Source organism: Protopterus annectens, chromosome 2.part1, assembly GCF_019279795.1.
Source record: "Protopterus annectens isolate FY-2018-M chromosome 2.part1, PAN1.0, whole genome shotgun sequence".
In the NCBI taxonomy this organism is placed as follows: Eukaryota; Metazoa; Chordata; order Ceratodontiformes; family Protopteridae; genus Protopterus; species Protopterus annectens.
Window position 1 is genome coordinate 579,282,426 of NC_056729.1, and position 25,312 is coordinate 579,307,737.

General features: G+C 40.4%; 1 protein-coding gene and 1 non-coding gene across 3 annotated transcripts in view; one reads left to right on the forward strand and one right to left on the reverse strand.

Moving 5' to 3' along the window:
• Positions 1–25,312, forward strand: part of KHK (ketohexokinase) — a 678,771-nt gene that overhangs the window by 345,318 nt on the left and 308,141 nt on the right. The gene's annotated exons all lie outside the window — the stretch shown is intronic.
• On the reverse strand, positions 11,307–11,388 carry TRNAL-UAA. The gene has a single exon. It is a non-coding gene; the product is annotated as a tRNA-Leu (tRNA).

A 25,312-nucleotide genomic window follows, 5' to 3' on the forward strand; every position in this document is an offset into this window, starting at 1 on the left:
ATTTTGATCAACCATATTGCATAGACAGTTGAGTCATACATGTACTACGTATATTGATATCAATATACTTAGGACTAAATCCATACTCCCAATTTGGGACTTTATATTATAATATCTTTATCTGAGCCCCTAACATTACTTCGTGATTAGTTTTCAAAACTTACTCTTGGAATTTTGGTGTGCTTCCTGCCCTTTTCGTTTGGTTTTGGTGCCATCTATTGGGATTATCCCTTTTCAAATTTGGAACATAATTGTTACGGGGACCTTATCCACTTTTTGGTACGTTTGGGGTTCCTAAACCACATTTTATAATTCATCCTCTCGGGCTACCACCCATATTTATTCACAGCATGGACCTGGATAGTATTTTGTCTGGATTATGTGCTGATAGGCAGGATATAGGTGTTTTTGGGATCAACACCCCACCAAGCAATGATCCGGACACCAGTGAACAATCAATATCCGTGGATTGTGATATGTTTTTTCATTCCCTTACCAAGGGATTTAAAACACTAAGATCCAATATTTGGCATCTTAAATTGTTTCGAGCCTATTCTACCCAGAAGATGGCCCCAAGGGGGCTTAGAATACGCCTTCAACCCCTAGTTGGGAGACCGGATGATAAGTTAAATCAAGACTGGAAGGAAGCGTTACAGGTGGGGTCCATGCTATTTGTGAATATATTATTACAATATTATGAAAGGATTGTTGATATGAATATACAAGAGATTAAGACATTATGTTCAGATGTTAGCAAATTTGAATCCTCTCCGAAATACCAAGATAACATTAAGAAATTATCAAAAGATCTGACTGAACATGAAAAGATCGTAAAGGAACGTAAAATCAAAAAATTCCATAGAGACTTTTCAGATTACCAAAGGGGCAGACCCTTTGAGTTCAGTCGATCTGTCAGATTTGCTGAAACTGATCAAAAAAGGCTAGGGCCCAGTCGTACCAAAAAGAGGCCTAGATCTATTTTAAAAAATAGGGACAGTTCCTTTAACAGTACATCAGGGGATTACCCTTCCTTTACAGACAGTGAAGGGGTTTCTGATAGGGGATCACCCAACAGAAAGAAAAGTAATAAAAACATCCCTTTAGACGTGGCACAGGGCATCGGGGGGGCAGGAAGCACAAGAAAAGAACCTCCGGACATCTCTTTTCAGGGTTTACTCAACAATTTTCTGACTTAGCTACAGCCCAGGTATCAAATCAAAATGTCTTGAATCTTTCTAGAACCCTGTTATCAGAAGAACAAACAGCCCTATTGAACAGGGGCCTCAATTACATACCAGCTTTTTTCTCTCATGAATATCATATTATTCAGGATCTTCAGGCTTTTTGTCACAACCTCAATCTGAAATTGTTTTTTGCTCAGGACAGTTCATATACATCGGATGATTTTAGGTTTGGTAGATCTGTGTTTCAACCACCTATGAATAAATATGTTTCGATTTTCATGGAATCTGTATTCAGGGACCTTCATTTTGAAAATCATGGCCACATTATGTTACAAAATAATCTTACTACATGTGATAAGTTGGCACTGGATCAACTACGTAATAACAAAGACATAGCGGTTCTCCCAGCTGATAAGGGAGGTGCTGTGGTGGTACTTAATTCAGATGATTATATACAGGAGGGGTTGTCACAACTATCAGATAAAACTTGCTATATGCATATGTCCATAGATCCAACTCCGCATTTCAAAGAGAAAATTGACTCTTTTCTAAATCTTGCTTTTGAGGAGGGGATTATTACTAAAAAATGTCTCTCATCCCTAACTGTATCAGAACCCTGCAAACAGATTCTATATCTTTTGCCGAATATTCACAAATCACTAATCAAACCTCCTGGTAGACCTATTGTCTCCGGAATAGGATCACTAACGGAACCTCTATCAGCCTTTCTCACCAAATACCTTAAACCTCTGTTGGGCTTGGTCAGGGCCAGGTTGCAGGACACAACCCAATTCCTACAGATTATCCAGGATACCCAGTTAGAACCAGGGTGGTATATGTGTACTTTGGACGTCAAGGCTTTATATACCAGTATTCCACATTGGGCAGGCCTACAATCTCTCCAATATTGGCTGAACAGGGCAAATTTGTACACACCAGGGTTTAACACTCTACTCATTTGTTTGTCATAACATGTACTCAATAAAAATGTGTTTTACTTTCAAGGCCAGTGTTACTGGCAATTGCAAGGTACAGCAATGGGAGCGTCCTTCACTCCCATTTATGCTGACCTTTTCATGGCTTATTTTGAGGAGTACATGATTTATGACAATTCACACAATATTTATCAGGTTGAAATGGACATCTGGCGACGTTATCTGGATGACTGCTGGTTAGTGTGGCGTGCTGATTTGAGTTATTTACGTGAATTTGTCGAATACCTTAACAGTAATATATGGGGACTGGAATTCTCCCTATCATATGATCAGAATACCATCAATTTTTTGGATGTTACAGTCACCAAGAATCAGGACCTTACATTATCAACTAAGGTTTTCCGTAAATACCCACAATACAATACTTTGTTACATGCTACCAGCATGCATCCACGCCACACTATCAGGAGTATTCCGGTGTCACAATTCATGCGTATCAAGCGCCTCAGTTCAAATGGGGTAGAATATGATTTAGCTTGCGTGGATTTGTGTCAGAGATTTACCAGCAGGGGTTATGATAACAAGGATGTCAACTTAGCCAGATGCCGGGTCAACCAGATCAGTAGGGATAAGTTGTTAGAATATAAAACAGAGCGGGACACCAGATTGGGGGCCCCCCTTCGATTCATCACTACCTTTGGTAGAAACATTAACATAAGGAACACCATTAACAAACACTGGAACATCTTGCTAGCCAATGATCAATTGAGGTCACTTTTGGGGCAACAGTGTCGCTTTGCTTACAAACAAGGCAAAACATTGGGTTCATACTTATCTCATTATAAACACATAGGTAGTGGGGGGGCCACTCACAAACAACTTACATTACATGGAGTGGAGTTAGTGGGTTCCTTTCCCTGTGGTCATTGCGGGTCATGCTCACTGATGAATAAATCTAAGGAATTCTCCAGTCGCAATACCAGTCAAGTATTTAACATCAAAATATTTGGTAATTGTGGTTGTGATTGGGTTGTGTAGTTACTGTGGGGCGTTTTATGTTGGCCAAACGTCCAGGCCCCTCAGATCTAGAATCAATGAACATCGCAGTGATATTAGAAATCATAAAACTACTAATGCCCTGTACCAGCATACTCTCAAACATCCACAAGCCAAATTCACTTTTATGATTATTGATCGTATCACGGGCGATCGTAGTCATAAACAGGGTTGGCATGGTCTTTTGGATCATAAAGAGAAATACTGGATTGTCACCCTTGGGGGCCTTTTTTCTCCTGGCCTCAATGACCATCTGTAGTGATCCACGCATCGACGGATAGTTAATGTCTAGTCTTAGGTTTCATATATCTGTGGTTCATTACCTTTGGTGCATTTTTATTATATATATTTTTGGGGGGGCATTTATCATCTATCATTATGTATACATTACATGAATGACAGTTATGTTTACTATTCCATTATTTATTTATTTGTCCAGATCATTCCCCTATTTATAATTAGAATCATTTAATATGCAATTTACAATTATGTATTACTATATGGTTTATTATTTTTTTATTATTGTTATTGGTTTTCATTCATGTGTTTTTTCTTTTGTATTTGTTCACATTGTCTATTTTTGTATTCAAGTGTTACACTTGTTCACTTTTCAAGCTTTTTTGAATGCTCAAGGCTTCATGGCATTTTTTGCATTTCACTTTTTCAGTTTTTCATTAATATTCATGACTTCTGTTTGCCTATTGGATTATACTATGTATATATTACATATGATAACAGGGCATTATATGTTTGTCCTACACTGAAGAAGGCAATCCTTGCCGAAACCGGTCTGAATATTTTTTGAAATAAAGGACTTATTTATTCTAACATCCGTGTCTGCTTTTGCTGGCCAATTTTTGTTTTTGCTGATATGGTTTTGGCCGTGCACTCCCCCGTGCATAGGACTTTGGAATGCTCTAACAATATTTCACATACTTACAATACATCCACATGTTGCCACCCCCCAGCACTGCAACCCCTGGTGTCTCGATACTTTTAGGTTCATAGGTTTATACTAGGCTATCTGCCCTAGGGCATTTATAAGCCTAGCCACAGTGTGTTTGGCTTTCGCCACCCATTTTAAATTAATTTTGCTATGCCCTTTTCTGAGGTTAGTATACTGTGCATATGTCTAACAGTGACACAGAAGTGATACCCGGGGTAAACCTACGATCTCCCATCTACTCATCAAGATTCCTCTTGAAGAGAGTCAATGAGGGACTCTGCCTAACCTGGACTGGGATTTTATTCCAGAGTGAAGGGAGCCTCTGGGTTATGAATCTATCCCTCCAGCATGTCCTATTTATTTCAGTGCTGAGGTTCAAGTCTCTCGAGCATATAGCTCGATGGGATTTGGATTTTCTGAGGTGCAGCATGTCCATTAATTCCGGGTTGGACATGGCTTTATACGTCAGGCACAGATCGCCTCTGAGCAGGCAGTATGCCACTGAGTAGAGCTGGAGTTTCTTTAACCGGGCAGCATATGGCATCTGTTTGAGCCCTTTGATCCTCTTGGTGAGGTACTTTTGGGGGTTTTCCAGTTGCTGCAGGTATCTGGTAAGGTACATCCCAAAAGGGGCATTGTACTCAATTACAGGCCTGATGAGGGATGAGTAAAGAGGCACGATGACCTCCCCTGATCTAGATGTGAATCCCTTCATGATTAGGTGGGCTATATAAAATGTTTTTCTAACCACTTTGGCCACGTGGTTGTCAAATGAGAGATTGCTATCAACTTGGGTCCCCAGGTCCTTAATTACTTCTTCTGTACTTAATGGATTACCACCTATGTGGTAATTTGTGTGCACTTTGTTTTTGCCAAAGGGGATGACTATACACTTTTTGGTGTTTAGCTTGAGGCCATGGCTCTGGCACCAGTTGTCTGTTACTATGAGGCCCTTTTGGAGGATGCTTGTGTTGGCTGGAGAGTCGATTATGGTGCCCAGTTTGCAGTCATCTGCGAATTTGGTCAGCCACAATCTTTCCGTGTTGGCCTGTACCTCCGAGAAATATATACCGAACAAGAGAGGTCCCAGGACTGAGCCTTGTGGGACGCCACTTGTAACTGGTTTGGAGTCTGACATGACTGCAGCAATTCTAACCATGTGGGTTCTGTCCTTGAGCCAGTTTGCAACCCATCTAGTGACGTAGGGGTTTATATTTAAGCTGGTGAGCTTATCTATAATGCCTGAGTGGGGTATTGTATCGAAGGCTTTTGCGAGGTCCAGGTAGGCTGTGTGGACCACCTTCCCCTCGCCAATGGCCTTGGTGACTGTTTCAAAGAAATCAACCAGGTTTAAGAGGCAGGATCTGCCCTTAAAGCCAAACTGGGTAGGATCCAGTGTCTGTAGGTCCCCAATATCTTTATTTATGAGGTCCATGATGATCCTTTCCATAGCTTTGCAGACCAAGCTAGTCAGGCTTATGGGGCGATAGTTTCCAGGATCCGTTGAGGCACCACCTTTGTGGAGAGGGACCACTGTTGCTGTACACCACTCTTTGAGTACATATCCTGTAGTAAGGCTGAGATTGAACAGTAGTTTTATGTTTGGGTTTAGCTCTTCTTGGAGTTCATGTAAGACGCAGCCCGGGACACCATCTGGTCCCATTGATGCTGTGTTTTTTGCTTTGGAGAGGGCGGCTCTTAGGTGAGTATCTGAGATGTCAGGGGGGCAGCAGTCTGCGGGGATAGATATTTGCCCTTTTGGTGGGGAGGGGGGGAGAAGTTTGCGCTGAAGCTAGGATGTTGGCAATGTCTGCGGGTTTGGTGTATTTTTTGTCATTTTGGACTAATTCTGAGCATATCTGGGAATTCCCACCCAGGTTCCTAACATAACTAAAGAAAGCCTTGTGATTATCCTTAGTGTCCTGTGCAATTTTTCTCTCTAAGCTGGCCTTAGATGATTTTATGAGTGCCCGTAGTTTTTTGCTAATACTGATCAGAGATGCCCTCCTTTTTGGGATTTTGCTCTATCATGTAGTAGTTTCCTCCTTCTATTGTGTAGTTTGTTTATGGCTGGGGTCCACCAGACAGGACATCTGCCTTTGGAGGATTGGGTCTTGGTTTTATTTGGGATTGCATGATCCATGCATTCCTGAAGGTGTTCATAGAATGCGTTAATGCGTTTATAAAGGATTCTGCGGTCTGGGCCGTATTTTCCACAGGCCTGGGGGCTTTGAAGGATTCCACCTCAGTTTTGAGGAGTGTGAAATTTGCTTTAGAGAAGTTTTTCACTGTGGTTTTCTGGGCAGGGGGTGGGGTCGGGATGTGAATATCCAGTGAGATTAGTTTATGGTCTGATCTTACCAGTGAGGGATACACTTCTGGTCTGGAGCATAGAGTCCCCATGTTGGTGATGATCAGGTCCAGTATGTTTTCCCCTCTTGTGGGAGTGGTAACAAGTTGTTCCATAGCATTTGAGTGTATAAATTCTAGGAACCTTTGGGCTAGGGTGTTGGAGCTAGAGTAATGCTCCCAGTCTATGTTTGGGTAGCTGAAGTCACCCAATATAATGGTGTTTGGTGAGACCTTCATATTTTTCCATGTTCTCAAGAAGGCCGAGTGGGGTTCCTGGGTTTGGGAGGGTGGTCTGTAGCAGGCTATAAACTGGAAGGCAGTTTTACCCACTGTTAGTTGCACATGGATAGTCTCTGATGCTTCGTGCTGTGCCACCAACCTGGAGGTGTGGGTATCTTTGACGAATATTGATACTCCCCCTCCTTTTGTGGTTTGGTCCAAGTTTTGGGGTCAAAAAGCATGGTATGAGGTATAACCTGGTAGTGCTGGGGTGCTCTCGGGAGCCTTGAACCAGGTTTCTGTTATTGCACAGATATCGATGTTCTCCATGCTAAGGAGAGTTTCGAGTGCATGCATCTTGAGGTTTAGACTTCTGGCGCTGAGTAGCATTTCTCTTAGTTTCTTATCCCTTGTGATACCTATGGAAGTGGGTTTGTCTTTTGAGCCTTGCCTAAAAAAGCTACTATGGGGGTAGCAAGAGCCTTTGCCAGTATCCGAAAGCCCAGGGGTGACAGGTGTAAGCCGTCCCTAGTGAAGCATTGTGGCTTGTCGAGCATGTCATCCCAGGCTGACAGGCATTGGATCCCCTTTGAATGACACCAGTGCTTAAGACAATTGTTGAAATTGATCATCTTGTCTTCATATTGTGGCATCATTCTTGGTGAGGGTAAGATGCTACTCAAGGTCAGGGTCATACCGGCCTGGGCTACATGCTCAGAGAGCTCCTCTATGTCTCTTTTCATGTAGTTCAGGGAGGTGCGTCTCAGGTCATCCACACCAGCATGGACAATGACTGAGTCATATTTGTACTTGCCTTTGAGTGACCTGAGTGCTTGTGTTTTGTGGCGGATCCTAGCGCCCGACAAGGCAGCTCACCGTGACCTTCTCCTTGTTCAGTCTGGTGAGCGGGACGTCAGTGTTCCTGACGATAGTCACCTATTACAAGTGTATCAGGTGTGTTATTTAGCCTTAAGGGCTGTGACTGTTCGGCACACTGGCTTTGTGAGCTATGTGTTGCACGTGTTTTGTTTTGGGGTAGCAGTTGCTTGGGTGTCTGCTTTGGAGGTCTCTGCTGCTTAGGCAGATTTTTATTTGGAGCCTCTGAGTATGTTTTTGTGTGTTTGTGTTTGGTTTGCTGTCGTGGCAGGTCTATGTGAGACTGGAATTGTAGTGAGTGTGGTTTCCTTCTCCTCCTGACTGGTTACGCCAGTACTGAGTTGAGAGAGCTTAGCCTCCAGTTTGGCTATATGGTTGCTTCTCTCACAAGTGTTGGAATTTGTTGGGAGGAGGAGAGGGTTGTCTGTGTACATGAGGCAGTTGTAACATTGCCTCAAGATTCCCAGATTCACCAGCTGGACCGGAGAGGAGATTGATAACTGACCTTTGGACATGCTAGAATAGTATTGGGAATTCCTTTATAATTGAAAAAAGGGCCAATGGAGAACAAGGTACTCAAGGGGAGTTTGTGAGGGTGTAGTGCTTTTAATTTTTTAGTGCTGATTTAGTGAGCAAGTGCCAGGTAACTTAAATGCAATGTGTTAACTTAAATGCAAAAAACGACAAACAGTATCTTTCTTTCAAGTGAAACAAGGAAATACGTACAGTAAGCAATGCAGATATCACTAGGGATACACACAAGCACTGAAAAGCTGCGTTTTAGGTGGAATTAGCGTTTCAGGGAAATAACAAGCAAACAAACAAAGCTAGATTCAGCAGGCCTGGATCTAGTCTATGCTACAGCAAACAAGGTGTACCAATTTCAGTAAGAAACGGTTCAAATATGCAGGCACTATAAGCCACAGTGCAGGCCACAAACCTTCCTAATGTAAAACAACTGGTCTGAAACCCAAATGCTTAATCCAAAAGACTTGATGATAGCTACACTTTAATCAAGTTACTACCAAGCAATAATAAATACAATTGAATACTTTAAAGAATGCCTGGATTACTGCTCAAGTTATACAAACAAAGCTAGATTCAGCAGGCCTGGATCTAGTCTATGCTACAGCAAACAAGGTGTACCAATTTCAGTAAGAAGCAGTTCAAATATGCAGGCACTATAAGCTTTTAACCAGAAATTCCCAGCTCAGAAGGGCAGAGTCCAGCCTCTCCTCCCACAAGAGTGCAGACCACGAACCCTCTTAACGTAAAATAACTGGCCTGTAGCCCAAGTGCTTAAACCAGAATTAATACACTTTTAGAATAACAGACACTGAGCCGTCAATCGGCAGTTCCCAACTTAGAAGGATGGTAAGCTACCTGTTCTGCCACTACAGTGCAGACCACAAACCTTCTTAATGTAAAACAAGTGGTCTGAAGCCGAAGTGCTTAAACTAAAAGGCTTAGAATGAGTTACACCAAGCAGTAATAAATACAATTGAGTACTTTTAAGATGACACAAAAGCAAAATAAAGTAGGAAGAAACACAAATAAGTAAAAGCAGATATATTTTTTTAAGTGGAAAGAGAGAAAGGAGTAGCAGAAACTAAGCTGATTGGCCTTCTCAAATGTTATCCCTGTACTGGGTAGAATGAGGTAATGACACTAGACTGGGAGGAGGGTCCCAGATCAAATTTACACTAGGGGCGGGCAACTGCAAAGCCGCCAACTATAAAAACACTATACCAACAGGCAAGGAGGGTGGGAAATAAACTGTAGAAATGTTTCTCACTGCTGAAAAGCAGCAGTAAGCCTTTAAATGAAAGTTGTAAACAGCTGAAGGAGCCTCTAGAAAAAAGAGTTTAACTGCAACAAGTTATCAGAAACAAACAACCCAACAGATGCTTAATAAAAGTGGACAATTTCCAGTTAATACCTCACACACAGTGAAACTAGCTAGAAAAATACACAGTACACAAAGTGCTATAAATAACAAAGAAATAAAGAACAAAATAAACAAAAAACAGGATACTTAATGTTATATATTATAGCTCCTAGTTTCCTCAGTGTCTTTCCTTCGATCAGCTCAGTGTGAAATGGTTCCACACCTATGTCACCTACACTGCAAAATGTAATATCAAATGTGTGACATGCAATGCACATAAATTTGGTAATATGCACACCTACAACTATTGACCCATATGTTTACAAACCTGTAACTGCAAGGCTAGGGAAGAAATCAGCATGTACCTTATCCACAGGGACATAGCTGACCTTCAACACACTTGACACAACCCATTTTCTTTTTGTCAAGAGTAGATCTTGTTTATTGAACTTTGTGGAATTCTTTCATACTGACCCCAAAGACCTGAATGAGGGATAACAGAACACACCACCAATGTGCAGTTATCTAAGGCCTTTAACACTATCCCCCATTCATATCTCATAGTGAATATCTCCCAAGTGGGAATTAAGCCATACAGTAGCAAATGCATAGCCAACTGGCTCACTGACAGAACACATATTCTCAAATTTGGGGACTGCACCTCCACCACTAGCCACTTATTAGAGTACTACAATGATTTCTGCTGGGCCCTCAACTGTTTGCAAACTACTTCCCTGAAGCGCAGGCAACAGTAGATGGCCTGTGATTTACCAAGATTGCAGATGGCTGTTAATTGGACACACTGTCCCCCAATAATGTTAGCATATGACGGAAGGGGCTTAACACACACAAATGATTAGTGCTAAACTCGCGGACTAAACCTTAAAGCATACGGTGTCTCATTGTTCCCTTTGGTAATGAAGTACCCCTGCTAATTATGACATACATAACTCCCCTCTGAGATCAAACAGTATTGTGAGACTTTGAGACACATGTTGATAGCAATCTATACTTTATCACTGTCCATAGTGGTGACACACACATTCAGCATTGTGCACCTCGTACATTTGAACATCACATCCAAGACCAGAGTGGTCATACCTTTGCTGTACTCCACCCTTATCAGACTACTAATTGAGTACAGTATTCCCTTCTGTTTGTACCTCACCAGACACCTCTAGCAATTGGAAACAACGCATAACACGACTGTTGTTAGTGCTGTGATTAACATTAAATTCTACTTTTCAGATGGATAACATAAAAAAAAGACACATTTTTGCATTTCCTTGTGCCTGTAAGAATCCAAGGCCTCCAAACATGACATACATCGAAAGACTAAAGGAATTGTCATGGTACTCTGTATCACTTGAGCTTCTGAGCGGTGACCTATGACTGGCCTACAGAGCAGTATCAAACCATGCCCTACTAGAAATGCTGGACATCAGCAAATCAAAGAATAACTTGCCCCAGGTTTCTCAACCTAGTCTGTGACATACAGAACATGCTGTGGAGACAGATTCATCACCCAGCAATTCACACTCCTCTGTAATAGGCTTTCACTGCATGTGAAGCAGTGCTTCTCAATGATTCTGTTTGAGCGCAACCTTGACTACTGGTTGGGTGACTGTAACGTCACCTCTGGGTTGGCACGTATCTCCCTCGTGGACTGGACCATTTGGTGCTGGTGTAACAATGACCATCTAACTATGTTCAGTAAGTGTACTTGTGTTTTCACACAGCTAGGCTTCTAAAGACTCTAGGGCTATTCATAGGTCCATAGATATTTACTAGGCTAATGAGACCACAAGGGCCTTTTTAAGCCTAGCCATGCATCCCCAAAACAGCAGCAACATAATCAACAGGATTCTAACTTGTGCAGGGAAACCCCAATGGATTTTAAGTCCATAGCCTTAACCACTCGGCCACGATTACAACACCCACTAGTACTGAGCTGTTAAGCTAGTATCCTCATATGAACTTATGCAGGCTTCCCAACATCTTGTCTCCCACATAGCCTGCAGATATCTACTGTAAGTTGACCTGCACTGTTGTTGAAGTCACACTTGTGCCATGGTGCTTGTGTAAAGTACTGTTTTCTGTAGTCTGTGTACTTGGATAGAAGTTTTGTTGTCACCGCAGTTGTGTGTGTGTGTGTGTGTGTGTGTGTGAGCTCTTGCTTGACATTACAGAGAGCATTTTACACCAGCATGTGAGACACTGTTACATTCTCCTCAGCAGACACTGTTGATGTCATCCGCTATATCAGATTTTTGGATAGGATCAGACAGTGGCCTGGATGCCAGGCAGAAGTCAACTCATTGTGTACAAGACAGATTACAGTGACACAGCTTTTAATCTATCCACATACATCATGGTATGGTTTGTAGGCCCTGTATTATCTTACTGAGAAAGCCCTGTGGTCTCTCCAGCTGCTGCATGTCTCTGGTGAGGTACATGCAAAAGAGAGCATTATACTGTATTACTGTTCTGATGAGGTTTGACTGCAGTGCTGTCATTCAATCCTAAGATTTGAATATGATGTGCACAACATAGGCTTTCAATACCAGTGTAGATACTTAGTGGTTGACATTCAGATTGCTATTTACTGGTTATCAGCATAACACGACTGTTGTAAGTGCTGTGATTAACATGAAATTCTACTTTTCAGATGGACAACATAAAAAATACACATTTATGCATTTATTTGTAGATTGTTTGCCTTTGTCACCGTTCATTTGTCTGTGTTAGCTCCTCCTGTACTGTTATCATTAGTGGACTCCATGATTGCACCCAGTATACAAGAATCAGCAAACTCAGTAGGCCAAATGTCATACACTTTAGCCTGAACTGTCCAGAAATAGTTCAAACAGTGAATGGCCAAGCACATATCCCTGGTGATTGCCTATACTGACAGCTCTATAGGTAGGGGTTGATTCACCAACTTTCACAATGTGTTCTGTCGGTGAGCCAGTTGGTTACCCATCTACTTATGTAAAGGTTAATGTCCAGCTGGGAGGGTTATAAGTGATACCTGCATGGAAGATTGTGTTAAAACCCTAGGCCAGATCACAAAAGGCAGTATGCATTGTCTTACATTCATCCAGGCCTATCACACAGAATTAATGGACTTTGATAACCGCACAGATCGCCTGTGACATGAATCAGCACCTTCCTGATACGGTTGAATACACACTTCACCCTCCACATGGGTTGTGTTCCCACACAAGGATGTACATCAACATGCATCCATCTGAGTTAGGGGGACAGCACCTGATGCATGCATGCATGTATAGAGACATCTTGTCTGCTCTCAACTCTGAGGTAGACCAATACATCATCATGGACCACTTCTACATGTACGCTAGTAGTATTCCAGCTGTGTGCAATAGACCTGTGTGAATTGTTAATGCTACATCATGTCTGTCACATCTGATAGATGTCCTCAAGGAGGTCATTGAGGGCATGCATGATGATAACAGTATCGTCTTGTGGAACTTCAACAGATCAAGGCATTTGACAAAATCCACACTGAGGTATTCAGTCAGCACTGCCATATGTGGCCATAAACAGCTATATCACCAAATAGATAGACCAGTTTATCACATACTTGACATCTCACTATGCTGAAATGTGTGATGTTACCTATATCTCCGGTCCACTGATGAGATCTATACATCAGGGCTGACTGCTAGGTGCTTTTCTGTCCATTAATTAAGTGATGGATATTACAGATGACATACACATCCTGTGTCCAAACAGCTGCCTGAAGGACTACAGATTTTGGGCAATCATTGACTCCAACTGTGATATTAGTATAATACAGACAGTATCAGCACATACCAAATAAAATGCTACCACAGCCATGACAACACCTGCATTGACAGGAAACATGAGGGGATTTGTTAAGTCAGGAAACAAACACACACCCCAAGTAAAATATGAACTTCACACCCTATAATCAGATCAAGAGGCATTTGACCCATGTTCTGAGTAGATGGTAAGTGGTACATCCACTAGCATGTGGTTGAATGTAACACAAGTAATGGGCACGTGAAGGACATCCACATCGAGGCCATAGTATCTTCATGGCTCTAGCCTTCATCACACCAATAACTGTGTACAATGCACCCTTGGTCATGTACCTCCCTACACATCTTCCGGTGATGTGTAACTGAAGTGCACCACCTTTATCATAGTGAGCTGTCAAAGCATATTGGCCATACCTAGGTATTCTTTCTGTGGAATATACATGACTGTCTGATGGTGTGGGACACCATTCAAGTTGTTACACCAGATGCATGTGTGCTACCTGTTCTACAATATTAATGGCATGTATATAATTTGTGACTGTGTGGATTGTGATATATATATATATGCCATGCACGCAAGTCAGTTAGCCTGTATTGCCCATACTGGTATAGCAGTTTCCCTTTAAGAGATGTTACAGTACCAGGATAGTGTGCATGGTTACCCTTAGAGTGTAGATGTATCATAATTATTAAAGTGTGTGTGTAGGCTCATCTCTTATCACTCCACATTGCATATGTTATTTCAGAGGCATGGCATCACTGGTGGTATTCTGATATTGCCCATGACTGTGGTTAGTTCTTGTAATTCTTTGAGCCTTTACCTGTGGGGCCACCTTGCTGGAGACCTCTGCTGAGAGTACACTCTTGTACAAGCATATCAGTTTGCACAGCTTCACAATATGCACCCTACACCAGTTGTGTGTCAGATCCCTGATAGATGTCCTCAGCATTAGTCATGTAAGGACAATTGTCTTACACAAACATCTTCCCCATTGTTATGTCACCTTGTGCGACAGTTGCATAATACACATTTTCACTGTGCATTCCCTACTGTACCAGATTGATGTATGGTTGGTGTTGCTGCTACAACCATCTTTCATTGACGTGCCCTCCTCTGCTGTACATTAGGTTGTTTCACCTGTCCTCTGCTGTGTTCATTCCTACAATTCATCTGTGTGTCCTTATTCAATACACACACGTCCCATAATGTACATGACAGTTAATGCCCTGTTACAGATCATTCACACAGCTTCAGTACAGAATGCCAGGAATGTGATATCGCAATACTCTGCACTGTAGGTACACTGTCCTGTACTGTGTTTGAACCATATACTTTGCATTCATACCTCTCAACTGTCCATATATTCCAAGATGTCCAAATGTGTTCTTTATCAAATTTATGGCTTTCTGCTATATCACTGGGATGATTTCAGGACTGATATGAGCCAATATTGCATATGTTTAAGTTCATACCTCTCAACTGTCCTGATTTGTGTAGAATGTCTTTTTGTCTCATTTTTTGATCTTTTCCTCATAACATTTTGGTTTTCTGGCAGTTCATTGCAGATTGAAGTCAGAAACTGTTGACAGATGTTTGAGGTTCAAACTTCTTGCTCTTCATAAAATCCATGCTATTGTACAACCTTTTATTCTATTACCTTTCTAAGTTTGGAAGAGCAAAATTAGAATCTGTCTTTGTTTTGGGTCCTTTGTCCCCTCCTTATTTATGGCTTTGTCCAGATTTCTTGCTCTAAGAGGTTGAGTGGTAGGTTTGAGTTTCTTTCTACCCCACTTCTGTGTGACATCTTTGTCAAATATGCCCCTATTTCTGGTTATTTTTCCCACCATTATATTGGCCTTTGTGCAGATGTGTTGCACTAACAGATTGACAGCTATCTGTGAAACCCTGGGGATCATTGTGGCATTCCCCACAAATCCGTGGACTGTAGGTGCTCTGATTTAAACAGAATTGCTATCTGCATTCGTTTACATGGTATCCTGGCCTGCAACATTGTTGCCACCCACTAAACCTCAGTTAGACATGGCTCGTGACACTAATATGCATTGTTTGGGGATGTGCACTGCCACTCACCGCGCACAAATGTAAACTCCTTGTAGGCTTCACATGGCGCATACACTGAGTTTATTGAATCCTGGGGATAATTTAATTCGGTCAAAAAATGCTCCCCCTATTGGAAGTTATGCTGCAAGCTTCCAGAGCTCCACTGGAGGGAATGAGTTAAAATATTAGATTGTACAATATTGCATAGATTTCCAACATCTGAACAACTAAGTTATACTTTAGTGGTTATGCTTGTAAAAATCTCATCTTTTCCCTTCTGAAATGTTATATTTTTCTTTATACATATCAAGTTATTTTTTTCTGTAAATTCTGTCTCAAGGTAAGACTGAAATTGGTCATTTGTGATCAGTGCTCTACCATATTAACAAATAAACTATTAAATGATAGGGATGTAATTAAATTTATTTAAACAGTCCCGTTTCCTGTACCTTGATATCTTATTATGTACTCCCATTTTTTGAGTATTTGAATAACGATCTTCCGTAAAACTACCTGACTATTTTAAGCACACTGACTTCAAGTTGTCTTCTACCTAAGTAACAGTCTTTATGGTCCCTTTTTAATAACCCAGCAACACTGAAACTAACAGTGGAGCTTAAGGCAATAAAAAGATAGTCACCCTTACTGTCTTGCTAAAATCATTTAAACTTTTTTTCCCCAATGTTAAATTTGAGTCCAGTCCCTGCTGTCCAGCACAATTGTGTCTCACACTCTCCCATGATTATGCATCCATTCACATACACCTGCATTTTTAACTATCAGAATACTAATTTCATCTGGTACCACCTTTGGCTTTTAGATAAGTACTGGGCAAGTAGTCTGCAGACCTAGTGAATAAACCATAGTCAGACATTCCCTCCAGCCTTAAGGAGGGCAGTACGAGATAAACCAATGGAGAGCATGAGACTACCCATCCAATAAGTATATTCTAAAATGAGCATTAGATTCAGTATGAGTAAAGGAGAGGTAAGATTTTTCTTTGGATCTAGTGGAGAAGCCTTTGGAAATTAGATGAGTCGGACAATGGCTTTCCAAACTGCTCTGGAGACACAGTTGGCAAAAAATGAGGAATTATCAAACAGAATACCTAGAAGGTCCTTTATGACATTATCTGACTGAGGGTTGTGCCACCTGTATGGTATGTGAAAATGTTTTGTATACCAGGGTCATCTATACTGTGTGTTTCACATTTAATTTGAGTTGCCTGCAAGCTTAAATAACCATAGGATAGGAATGTTGACCTGAAGGTCCATGAAATAGATGCCAGATAAGAGATTCCACCACTAAGCCCTATGGTATACCACTGATCAAGTTTTTCTTTAGAAGAGGCACCTGTGACTCTAACCACATGTCTGTCAGGCAAACCATTTAGCTGTCCACTTTATAATTATTTATATTCAGATTCACAAGCTTGTCAGTGATGCTTGCTCATTGAATAGTGTCAATAGTGGACTTGACCAGGTTCAGAGATGAGGTACATACTGTGTAACCAGTGTCTATTGCTTCTGTGATTTTTTTTTATTCAAGTAGGTTAATGAGGTTAAAGAGGCATCAAATTCCTTTGACAAAACTGAATTAATGAGGGTCCAGGTTTAAGAGATTTTCAATGTCCAGATTACTGAGGTCTGACATCCCATTCTATAGCTTTACATATGAAGCTAGTGAGACTTATGGATTTAGTTATCTGGTCTGACAAGATTATTCAACTGAAAAAAACAAACTCTCTTTTTATCAAAACTGTCCATAATTAATTAAAAAGTAAGTTAAGTAAGCAACAAGTAGCTGTACACCAGCCATTCTGTGGCACAGGGAAACCATGCATCTGTGTATCACTTTCAGTAATCAAATATGTAACCCTCTGATAAATCAAATCAGGTTTACTGCCATATTTTCTACCAGATTGCCTTTTTTCCCTCAATTCTTTAACTCTTTTCACTCACCAGTCTCTATCCTCTTTCCATACAAAATCACCAGTCACCCATGTCCACCCTGGAACAAAAGATAGGACTTGCACTCCCAAAATCTAATACCTCCCAAGCACACTGATAGTTAATAAAAGCTAAGGGTTACTGTATGGCAGGTTGACCAATTCAAACAACCGTATAGCAGCTTTACACCTGCCAGCAGTCAGTTGTGCAGAGTTTAACGTTAAATTTGAGTGGTATTTAGTATCTTGTGTCCTGATTCCTGGTACATTTTCTCCCAATTGTGTGTCCTTTTCCTGCTCCCTTTATCATCTGTGCCATTCCTGCTGTGTGCTTCATTTAGTAATTCTCTTTATCTCTTCACACTTTGCACCTTCCTCATCCTCACTCCTACTTATTTTTCCACAGACTGTATTTCTTTTGTCTTGATAGTGTGACTCTACATTTCTGTCACAGTCACCCATGTTTTGCATCACATAATTTACTTCTTCTCCCCTTTTCTTTTCCATTAATGCTTTTAGTTCCAGTTATTTCACCCCACCAAAAACCTCACTGTCCTTTGTACATTAAACTGTTCTTACCTTATGTATCTTCTCCCCCTTCTTCCCTCAGGACTAATACGTTTTATTATTTGCTTTAAATAGTTTGCAAAACTAGGTATTGCATTATAAAATAACTATCACAATTCATGATTACAGATATCTTGTGCAGTCTGATTTTGATGTCTCATCTGTGTACAAATTCCTGATGCAATATTAACAAAGTTGTATATACCTAATTTCTTGACTTTTCTTTGCTTTTTCATTTGTAGTTATTTGGGGTATGCCAGCTGGATATTCCTAATCGGCAAAATAAACAAACACATTTAAAAAAAGAAGAAAAAAATAAACTGTAGTATAAGTTAATAACAAGTTCCGTTTAAGTTTTAAGGACTGTAATTGGAGTACTTGGCATAGCGAGATTGAAACTGTGAATATAATGCATTTAGAGACTCTGATTAACCCCAAATAAAGTTCAGCTGTCCTAGTAGGAATTTCCTGACATTTACTCAGTTGCCTGCTACAGCAAAAGCCATGGTTCGCAGAGAGCTTACAAAGAATCAAAGGGATCTCATTGTTGAAAGGTATCAGTCAGGAGAGAAGTACAAAAACCTTTCCACAGCATTGGATATACCATGGAACACAGTGAAGACAGTCATCAAAAAGTGGAGAAAATATGGGACAAGAGTGACATTACAAAGACCTGGACGTCCCTCCAAAATTGATGGAAAGACCAGACAAAAACTGGTCAGGGAGGTTGCCAAGTGACCTTCAGCAGCACTGAAGGAGATGCAGGAATTTCTGGCAAGTACTGGTTGTGCACTACATGTGACAACAGTCTCCCTTATTCTCCATGTATCTGGACTATGGGGTAGGGTTGCAAGACGGAAGCCTTTTCTTTCACAGAAAAACATCTAGGCCCAGCTAAAATTTGCAAAACAATATATCGGGTCTGCCAAAAGCATATGGGAACATTTGTTATGGTATGATGAGATCAAGGTTGAACATTTTGGCCATAATTCCAAAAGGTACGTTTGGCATCTGCTAGAAAGCTGAAGATGAAGAGGAATTTCAACTTTCAACACGTCAGTGATCCCAGGCATACATCCAAATCGACAAAAGAATGGTTTCACTAGAAGAAAATTAAAGTTTTGGAATTGTCCCAGCCAGAGCCCAGACCTAAGTCCAATAGAAAATAAATGGGGTGAGCTGAAGAGAGTTGTGCCCAAGAGATGCCCTTGCAGTCACAGATTTGGTGCACTTTTGGGGAAATATTGCCAAGGCAAGATGTGCCATGCTAATAGACTCCTACCCAAGACTGAATGCTGTAATTAAATCAAAAGGTGCTGCACCAAAGTATTAGTTTAAGGGTGTGCACACTTATGCAACCAGTGTGTTGTATGCATTTTATTTTTTATATTTTTCCCCTAACATATTTGTTTGTTTTTCAATTGAATTGTAGAGGTTATATATCACATTAAAGGAGGGAAATGTTTCGAAATTTTTTTTTAAATCACAAAAAAAACCTGGCATTTTAACAGGGGTGTGCACACTTTTTTAATATCCTCCGTATGTAGTTCCAGCCTACAAAGGTTCCATGATAACATTACACTGTTGCAGTAGTTCTTTTATTTCTTTTAGTTGCACTTAATTTCTGACAATGACATGGCTGATAATTAAGGGTCTTGGACTACTAGACAGCCATTGATAAACTCCGCAGGGTACCCCACTCGCATCACTCATTTTCTGACAGTGTTTACTTTGACAAAAAAAAAAGTTTTAATGAAAGGATACCATTAAATGTATTTCTGATGTTTACAAGGTTATGCAGTGGAAACTGTTGTATGAAGATGAAGTGATAATAGTGTGCTGCTTTGCGTATATTTCTTTGCAAAGCATAATGGGTAGTTGGCAAACGATTAACGACTACTGTGTATAAGTTTCAAATGGCTGCAGTTGTGGAGATAAGTGGTGACATCTGAAATTACACTAATCCTTGTGCCAGTGTTATCACAACCTTCTGACACATTAATGTACATTATTGTTAAACTGGAACTTGTATTTTGTGTTGTTACTTTAGTGTTACCCTTACAAACAGATATGTAGATCACTGTCATCTCTGTTAGATGCCAGATTTGCCAACAGTCGTCACTGTGCTTCACCTGCTACTGTTGTCAGTCACAGTTTGTGACACTCGCTGGTCAGTAAATGTGGCACTAGCTGTATGTCCTCCAATTCTTTCATGCTGTTTGAATAGAGCTCATACTTTGTGAAAGATTTCTCCATTTTCCATGTTTTTGTTTTTATCTATGTATAGTTCGGTCTTTCTAACTTTCCATCTGGTTTTCAATGTCCTGTCTTTCTTCTAAATGTTTAACCACACATTATATTTGTGTGGGAGGTAATAAATAGCTCATATAGGATATCTTAATCAGGTGTTTCTTCTGCCTCGTTGAAAGTACAATACCAGTGAGTATGTATCTTTTCTTAAATTCTGTCTACTGATCAAATTCAGAACAACAATGAATCTTAATGTCTTGTGTATAAAAAAAAATGCTCTGCTGTTATGCAGAAGCCATTGTTTCCTCAGCCTTCCCTCATTTTATGCCAAGACACAGTTCAGGGTGCTCTGTGAGTCAGACTTTTAAAGTGCATAAGAATGAAGGTATACCCAGCATGTTTGGGGAGAAAGCGTTTCCTCCATCTTTCTTCCCCACCTTAACCTACTCCCTTTCCAGTCTTACAGACATCTTTCTTTCTGACTTCCCCTAAATCTTTTCTAGCCTCTTATCTACTCTACCATGCTCTTAACTCTAGCTAACCTAGCATCCAGGTAACGCCGCATCTGCTCTCAGGATGGTAGATGGCCCTCTACAAGCCCCAAGCTGAGTGGAGTGACATCCCTGCAGGTATCATGGCGTTTTCTAATTTGATTTCTGTGATACACCATAGATCCCAGGGACCACAGCATCCTTCTCTCGTGATGAGTCTGATGTTTTACACATGGTGGGTGAGATGATAGTTTCCTCTACCTTTGTTAATGTATGCAGTCGTCCTCTGTCAGTCTTAGCACTCCAGGTTCCAGTGCTTCATGATGATTTACGCTGTGGAAGAACTTTCATCCATTTTACTTTTTACATTCAAGAAAGAGCTAGCTAAGGCACTTACCATGGCTTCTGCAATGGGCTTCATATGGTCTGCTTTTATTTTTAACACTGGTGATGCTGTAATGAGAGCAGCAGGCTCTGTTATTGTCTGATGAGAATGGTGCGGTGGTAATTGAAGTTGTTCACAGGTTTATCAAGCTTATGGCCGTCTGGTATTGTAAGAGCTTGATTGCTATAACATCATGCTGGTATTTTTTACATTGTATATATAAACTATTTGTGTTTATATAAATGAATACATATATATGGGTCTGTGTTAGATGATCGAGTTTTCAGAAACTCGAAATTCATATGGTCAAGACCATATGATCAAGTTTCCGAAAACATACAAAAAAATGCACAAAAAAAAATTTTTTTGTTTTTTTGCAGGGGGCAAGGCCTGCAAATTATATATACTAACTCCGAGATTGCACTATATTGAAGAAAAAGGTGAATTTTCTGATCTGCACAGTATTGCGATCTCCATTCAAAAGCTTCAAGTTTTTAAAAACTCGATCATGTGGTCTGGATCATATGGATTTCAAGTTTCTGAAAACTTGATCAACGGATATGGACCCATGTATATTTATATGCTGACTTTATTGTTTTTGAAGGTAGTTAATGAGTAACTCTGATTATGATTTTGTAAAGTGTTGTGCATTGTGCATGTCATTTTTTTTTCTTTTAGTCATACATACTTTTTGTTTTCGTTTTTTTTAGGTCTGGTATTATTAGCACCCCAGTGTGGTGTGTTAAAGGCCTTGACTTTCAAACAGAACTGACTCTGACATTGCTTTGTAAACTAGCCCTAGTGGTCGCCCACATCTCAAACCTCAACAGGAAAGAGTTTGGGTGCTGAGTTCCCTATTCTACTCCTGCTTTGGCATTTATCAGATTATAGGCCCATGAAGAGTTCAAACTTAGGTTCCAATATTTGTGTGACAATTTGATTTGTAGAGATACAAAATATCCAGGATCACTGTGCTCCTAATGGCACAGAAGGCAAGGTACAAATCTCCCCTTGAGAAACTGTAAGATACTGAACATATGGACAGTGCTTCCAGTCTCTTCTGATCGCTTAGGGTTTTTAATCCAGTTCATAGGTGGCTAATGGCCCTGGAGCCTTTACAAGCCTAGCCTATAGAAGTGCCCTGGCATCATGCCGCCCGACGTTAGTTTCCAGAGCCTCTATCAAGTAGAGACACTGGAGTGATCCCTGGGGTGAACTTTGTTTCCCATCCACTCATCAAGATTTCTGTTGAAGAGGGCCAGTGAGGTGCTCTGCTTGACATGTATGGGAAGTCTATTCCAGAGCATGGGCAGTCTCTGGGTTATGAACCTCTTCTTCCAACATGTTCTGTTGATTGTGGTAATGAGGTTGAGGTCTCTGGAGCATGTGGTGTGGAGGGATTGGGATTTCTTTAGATGTACCATTTCTAACAGAGCTGGGTCAGACATGGCTTTGTAAGTCAAGCAGAGATTGCCTCTTAGTAGATGATATGAGACAGAGTAGCTGAAGTCTGTCCATGTAGGACATGTGTTTAAGGCCTAGGATCCTCTTCGTGAGTTTTTTTTGTGGCCTTTGCAGCTGTTGCATATGTTTAGTGAGGTACATGCCAAATGGGGCATTATACTCTATGACTGGCCTAATGAGGGAAGAATAGAGAGAGATGATGACGTCTTTCTTCCTGGATGCAAAACCCTTGGTAATGAGATGTGCCAAATCGGACTTTCTGACCACAGCGGCAATGTGGTGCTCAAAGGAGAGGTTGCTGTCAGCATGTGTCCCCAGATCTCTTGTAACGCCTTCAGTGTTCATTGGGCTCCCATCGATGTGGTAATTAGTGGGAACTGAGTTTTTCCCAAAAGGGATGACGACGCATTTTTTGGCATTAAGCTTAAGGCCATGGTTTTGACACCAGTCATTGGTCTCAGTGAGGCCTTTCTGTAGGATGTCTACATCAATTGGGGAGTTAATAATGGATCCCAGTTTGCAGTTGTCTGTGAACTTGGTCATCCAGAGTCCCTCCATGTTGGCCTGAACTTCTGAGAAGCAGATACCAAACAGGAGAGGACCCAGGACTGATGCCTGTGAGACTCCACTCATGACTGGTTGGCAGTCTGACTTGGAGTCCACTACTTTCACACTGTGGGTTTTATCTGAGAGCCAATTGGCAACCCACCTAGTGATATAGAGGTTGACACCTAGTTTGGTGAGTTTATCAATAAGTCCGTTGTGGGGAATGGTATCAAAGGTCTTGGCCAGATTGAGGTAGGCTGTATGAACTACCTTGCCCTCATCCACAGCTCTGGTGACTGACTCAAAGAAGTCAACCTGGTTGCGCAGGCGTGTTCTACCTTTCACAAAACCAAATTGCATGAGATCTAGAGTTTGGAGATTCCCTATATCCTTATTAATTGGGTCCATGATGATGCGGTCCATAGCCTTGCATATCAGACTCATCAGGCTAATGGGGCGATAATTCCCAGGATCTGTAGTCGCTCCCCCTTTATGGAGAGGGATGACTGTAGCAGTGTGCCATTTGATAGGGACAAAGCCTGAGGTAAGGTTGTGATTGAACAGGGCACAAATGAAGCAAAACCAGTCAAGTGAACCCAGAACAGGAAGTCACACCAGGTTAGGACCAACAAGCTGTATAAGGTTTCAAGAAATAGTAGCGTATCTAAAAAAATCTTCATACTGCAAATGAAGATGGTATTATAAAATGCAAAGTCCAAGAAAGCTGTTTGAAAATGCCAAGAGCACAAAGTTTCCTCGTAAATCTTTTATTCCACAAACACGATAAAAACAGTCAAGTATAACCAAGCGCTTTCGCCTGGACAATTCCAGGCTTTTTCAAGATTAAATTAAGCTTGTGGCCAGGCTGGTTATATACACAGATTAATAGGCCAAATTAACAATTTTAATTAAATGCAATCAAGATTTAAAGTGCCATAGTGTTTTACTAAAGTTCTTGTAGAACTGTTAAATGTATTTCTTCCACTTAATAAGTCTCATTTACTTCAAAAATGCATTACTATGTCTTATGTAACAAAGTATTAAATAAATTTCATTACTTGATATACTTAACAATACCAAATAAAAAGTAATAAATACTAAATAAATTAAACTAAACTTTTATACACTTGTATTTTAAATGAATTAAAAATGCCTTCTTTAAAAATAACTACTTCTTTTAAAAATGTTTTACTCTTATTTCATACATACACTACTACTAAAAAATTAACCTTGTATACATTGTTTGTGTTTGTATGTAATTCATTATTCTCTAGTTATTCTTTACATTTATAATTAAAATTCATATATAAAAAAACTGTAACATTCTTCTTAGAAAAGAAAAAACATTAATAATATGTTACATATTAATGTTAATTAGAATTCATACAATGAAAGCCAAGTGCGAATTACAATATAAACAACTTATAATTTATTTCTTTTCACCTTTAGTATACTATTAATACTGATACTATCATTCATTCCCGGATTTTTTGAGGCATCTAATTTAAGTTGCCAGATTAACTCCCTAGTTTCTAAATAGCTTTCCCAATCACCTCCTCTAGGGTCAGTGATGACTCGTTCAAGAACAAAAAATTTTATAGACATATTAGTGCAAACTAGAGAATGTTTGAAGAATGCATTAGAAGTTTTCTTTTTCTCTATCTCATATATATGTTCGTAAATTCTTTTTTTAAGCATTCTTGTGGTCTTCCCCACATAAAATCCATGACAAAATAGACATATACCCAAGTAAACTACTCCTGTTGTGTTACAATTGTGGTATCCTGATGTCTTTAATGTGCAGTTCCTAGATGGTAAAAATATTTCAGCAGCATCTAATAAATAACTACATTGTTTACACATACCACATTTGTATGTGCCATTTTTCCTGTGAGCTCTTGGCATTTTCAAACAGCTTTCTTGGACTTTGCATTTTATAATACCATCTTCATTTGCAGTAAGAAGATTTTTTTAGATACGCTACTATTTCTTGAAACCTTATACAGCTTGTTGGTCCTAACCTGGTGTGACTTCCTGTTCTGGGTTCAATTGAACAGGGCACACAAATGTGGTGCCTTTTCACTTTGGGTCCATGATGATGCGGTCCATAGCCTTGCATATCAGACTCATCAGGCTAATGGGGCGATAATTCCCAGGATCTGTAGTCGCTCCCCCTTTATGGAGAGGGATGACTGTAGCAGTGTGCCATTTGATAGGGACAAAGCCTGAGGTAAGGTTGTGATTGAACAGGGCACATAAATGTGGTGCCCTTTCACTTTGTAGTTCATGTAGAACACATCCAGGGATATTGTCGGGTCCCATGGAAGCTGTATT